This window comes from Schistocerca cancellata, unplaced genomic scaffold (assembly GCF_023864275.1).
Source record: "Schistocerca cancellata isolate TAMUIC-IGC-003103 unplaced genomic scaffold, iqSchCanc2.1 HiC_scaffold_683, whole genome shotgun sequence".
Classification (NCBI taxonomy): Eukaryota; Metazoa; Arthropoda; class Insecta; order Orthoptera; family Acrididae; genus Schistocerca; species Schistocerca cancellata.
This window is the reverse complement of record NW_026046694.1, coordinates 15001-20000: the sequence shown is the minus strand read 5'-3', so window position 1 is coordinate 20000 and position 5000 is coordinate 15001. Positions and strand designations below refer to the sequence as shown.

Here is a 5000-nt window from a genome sequence, read left to right as displayed (position 1 = left end):
ACGTCCACCATGTCGCGCGCAACACGAAAACTAAATACCGCCATCTGCAAGTCTCCCGAAACATGACCTGCTGCACCGACGATACCGCCATCTATGAGACGCCACCCCGACTACGACATCGCTAGGTCCCACAGTACCCATTTTTCGACGCCACCCACAAAGCCTGCATCATCTGTCCACCACAGGAACCCGAACGCCAGTGCCTGCGTCGCACGAAGTAGTCAACCGACAATCACTCCACCCGCACCCGCACGTGCCCCACCCCAACCGCCCAAATCGCAACCCAAGCGGATGAACGGCGGACTCTTCCCGCACTCGTACGTTGCAATCCACCCCTATATCTTGCGTTTCATGACGAGTTATATCCTCGCCTCCATGATTTCTACCTCACCCTTTATGGTCGTCCTATCCAACTCACCCCCACCCTGAAATACCTTGGCCTCACCCTTGACCGACACCTCACCTGGACCCCTCATCTCCTGACCATCCAGCAGAAAGCCCATTCCCGCCTCCGCCTTCTGAAACTCCTGTCTGGCCGGACCTGGGGATTGCATCCTTCTACCATCCTCCACACCTACAAATCCCTCATCCGTCCTATCCTCTGTTATGCCAGCGTTGCCTGGATTTCCGCACCCACCCGCTTTTACAAGGCCCTCCAAGTCCTTGAACGCCATGCGCTCCGCCTTGCCTTCCGTATCCGCCTTCCTTCCCCCACACGGCTCCTGTATGAACTGATCCCCTTCCCCCACCTCCTCCTGTTCCTCCAACATCTCCGCATCCTTTACATTGCTCGCAGACTTGATCCCCCCCACCCTCTGGTTTCCTCCTTCCTCTCCACCCCCCGCCCGTTGCCGCGCCTTTATCGCTGTATCCCTCCCTCTCTCCACCTCCACACCCTCCATCTCCTTCATCAGGGCAACTTCCAACGCCTCCCCCTCCCGGATGACGAACTTCGCCGTGACATCTACCCTTCCTTCCAACTATAACCTGGCCTTGTTCCCCCCCCCTCCCCAGGGCACCATTTCCTCTTTCTTTCTTCTCCCATAGCGGATTTCCCTCCGTCCCCCCTCCCCTGAGACCCTGCACCCCATACCTGCCTCGCTCCTTCCCCCCCCCCCTACCTGGCCCTCTCCCGTCCGCCCCCTGCTCACCTCCCCCCTCTCTTCCACTCCCTCCCTTCTTCAGGTCTCCCTCATCTCCTAGCGCCTGGCAGATCCTCTGTATTGCTCATCGTCAGTGTGCCACGTCAGTGTTGTGTTTAGTGCTGTTTCTTGTGTGCGTCAAGAGATGTGATTTTAATTGTGTCCTGCCTTGAGGTTCGCCGTCAGTGTTACGTTGTGTGCTATGCCATCCGTCGCTACTTTTAGCTCCAGTGATACTGTGCCTTGTGTTCTTTTAACCGTCGCCGTGTGTGGCCTTTTATATGTGCTACTTTTAAACAGTTTTTTATTATCTCCATTTTACAGTCCCCCGTTTTGTTTTGTTTTGTCTTCCATGCTGTTCCCCCCTTTTTTTATATATATATGTTCACCTTAGTCTCTCCTTTGCTGTTTTTAATGTCTTCTATTGTTTTGTACTGTCTTTCGGCTGAAGAGCAGCGCCTATGCTGCTGCCAGCCCGCCCCGATGGGGAATTGAAACACATTAAAGGAAAAAAAAAAACAAAAGAGTTATATCCAATATGCCAAATTCCCGCTGTCCCTATACATGCTGTAAGTCTGTGCACACAATATGAACCACACCTCAGCGAGACACTCCATCACACATTACTCTCTGCCTGTAACAGACACAGATACGATATGTAAGCACCAGCATGGACCAACGTCCGGTGCATCCTCTCCGCCACAGTACACCATCCACACTATGATAACCACACCAGGGGGTCCAATTATAAAATAGAATATCCCACCCGTCCAACATCCACAATTGCTCAGATAAGCCACCAACACCCACACATGTCCTACACAGGGGTGCACCCAACACCACCACACTGCCTCCTGTTACGGCACAGAAACAATGGCAGGAATGAATCACACAGGTCTGCCACTCCCTTGCCGCAACCACAGACGCGGCGCGCCTCCAGTCACGAGCGAAAAGCGCATCCTGACGAGACAGAACTGCTGTGACATACTGACGCTGCCTCAGACATTCACTTACAATGATCACTACCAACGAACCTGCCCCCCCCCCCCCCCCCCCCAAACACACTATCTCTTACCATGTTGTGTACTGTAATCCAACCCATTTTGCACCTTAACCTAACCAAATTTGTAACGCAATTTGTACCGCAATGTAACGCAATTTGTACCGCAATGTAACGCAATTTGTACCGCAATGTAACGCAATTTGTAACGCAATTTGTGTCTTAACCTAACCCACGTTGTGCCTTAACGTAACCCACGTTGTGCCTTAACGTAACCCACGTTGTGCCTTAACGTAACCCACGTTGTGCCTTAACGTAACCCACGTTGTGCCTTAACGTAACCCACGTTGTGCCTTAACGTAACCCACGTTGTGCCTTAACGTAACCCACGTTGTGCCTTAACGTAACCCACGTTGTGCCTTAACGTAACCCACGTTGTGCCTTAACGTAACCCACGTTGTGCCTTAACGTAACCCACGTTGTGCCTTAACGTAACCCACGTTGTGCCTTAACGTAACCCACGTTGTGCCTTAACCTAACCCACGTTGTGCCTTAACGTAACCCACGTTGTGCCTTAACCTAACCCACGTTGTGCCTTAACCTAACCCACGTTGTGCCTTAACCTAACCCACGTTGTGCCTTAACCTAACCCACGTTGTGCCTTAACCTAACCCACGTTGTGCCTTAACCTAACCCACGTTGTGCCTTAACCTAACCCACGTTGTGCCTTAACCTAACCCACGTTGTGCCTTAACCTAACCCACGTTGTGCCTTAACCTAACCCACGTTGTGCCTTAACCTAACCCACGTTGTGCCTTAACCTAACCCACGTTGTGCCTTAACCTAACCCACGTTGTGCCTTAACCTAACCCACGTTGTGCCTTAACCTGCTCTGTAATTGGCATATGACACGTTACATTAATCTAGTGTTGTCTAACCACAACCCTCTGAATATAGTTCGCTACTCGCACCGCCCACCCTCTTGTGTGTCGTTTCATGTTGAACACTTCGCAAGTGTTGCTTACTTTTTACATGCTCCCGCTGTACACTGTAATGTGGACAACTGCAGGATGTACATCGCCCCCCCCCCTCCACCCTGCCTTCGCACGCTGGTCGTTCAGGTGCTTGCGTGTTCAATGCCCTTCGCAGCTGTTCACTGGCATTCGCATGTCGAAGCGCTCAGTCTACGTCGTGGTACGGCCTGTGTCCACTGTCCGCTGATATCGTAAGCTTAATCCTCACATTGTACTGCACATAGGTCCGTATGTACTGAATGATACGCTGTGGCACATGTGTGACCGTACGACTGCGCCCAACAACAGCGAACCATACGGTCCAAATGTTGTGCACTCAGCCACGTGCCGTCTCCCCATAACAGCTACATTGCAGTGTGGTACGCCATAGAGACGTGTGGGAGTAACGGACGCCCTGGATGGCGATCAGCATGAGCCGTCTGTTGATGTAGTGGCGCGTGTATTCAAACGTAGTCGTCTCTTCTCACACAGTGTGATAGCATGGTGCACCGCGTTCCACATCTGCGACATGGTACAGATGCTGGTTGACAGTCGGTCTCGTAATGGACATCGCATACGTAGGGGGCCACCTCCCACGTGTTCTCTAGTCGTGCACATTTTGTTGCGTGTATGTGGGCAGACGTAGTGTGTCGTGACACCTAACAGACAGGTATGCAATAATCGTTGCATTTGCAAACTGGGATGGACGTCTACGTTTGCTGGTGACGTGACGCAACGCAAATGAACAACTGGTAAACCCATTGTGGTGCGGTTGTTGTTGCTGGAGGTAAATCAGTAAGGGCAAATCTGTGTGTGAAGCGATACGCGGCGGTGGCTGGGTGGGACCGTCCCCGGCCGGTGAGGGGGGGCCGCCCGGCGTGCTGGCCGCGCGGTGCGTGGGCGCACGCGCTACAGCCGGCTGGTGGGGGCGCCCAGTGGCAGGCGCGCCGGCCGACGGACGCGGCAGGCGGCGCAGCTGCGCGCCGGGGCACCCTGCGCGCGGCGCCGGGCGGCCAAAGTGGGTCCTCGCGGGCCCGGTGCGAAGCGCGGTGGACATCTGCAGTGTGCTGGTCCGACTGAGGACTGTGTGCGTTGAGGATGCGCCGCCGCCCGGCACTCGGCGCCGCGACGCCGTCTGCTGCTCGGTCGCCCCAGCGGTTCTCGCTGGTGGTTTGTATCGCAGTTGTGCAGACGTGTTGGCACGTGCGCTGTGCTGGGAGAGTTCGCTTCGGCACCCACGTGGGGCCTTTGCCCTTCTGTGGCGCTGGCGTTGGAGCTGCCGGTCACCGTAGGTGGCGCGTGTTGTCTCCCGCCGGCAATGCCACGACAGCACGCTCCCGGGCCTCTGTCGGCAGCGGCAAGCTCAGTTGGGAGCACGGGTGGTCGCACCTAAAGCGTCTACTCGCCTAACTCCGGGCGATTGCGCCTCTCTCGAACCCGACCAAGTACTTAGGACGGCGCTGCGCGCCGCCGGGACCTGAGAGGGTTTCGAGGTGTATTGTGCAGGGGAGCTCAGCCTCCTCCTGTTTGCAGAATAATTGAGCGGACGCTTGCGTGTTCGCGCGGGCCCCTGGGACACACTCCCGGGCGGCCGGCTGCTCAGCTCTAGTTGACGCAGCTCCCTGGTTGATCCTGCCAGTAGTCATATGCTTGTCTCAAAGATTAAGCCATGCATGTCTCAGTACAAGCCGCATTAAGGTGAAACCGCGAATGGCTCATTAAATCAGTTATGGTTCCTTAGATCGTACCCACGTTACTTGGATAACTGTGGTAATTCTAGAGCTAATACATGCAAACAGAGTCCCGACCAGAGATGGAAGGGACGCTTTTATTAGATCAAAACCA

The 5000-nt window shown here is 54.7% G+C and overlaps 1 non-coding gene across 1 annotated transcript in view; it reads left to right on the top strand.

The window, feature by feature from the left end:
- The first annotated feature begins 4774 nt into the window (after positions 1–4774).
- The window catches only part of LOC126139308 (small subunit ribosomal RNA), a 1909-nt gene continuing 1683 nt past the window's right edge, over positions 4775–5000 (top strand). The window contains exon 1 of the ribosomal RNA XR_007528672.1: positions 4775–5000. This exon is cut by the window's right edge and continues 1683 nt beyond it. This is a non-coding gene — a ribosomal RNA (small subunit ribosomal RNA).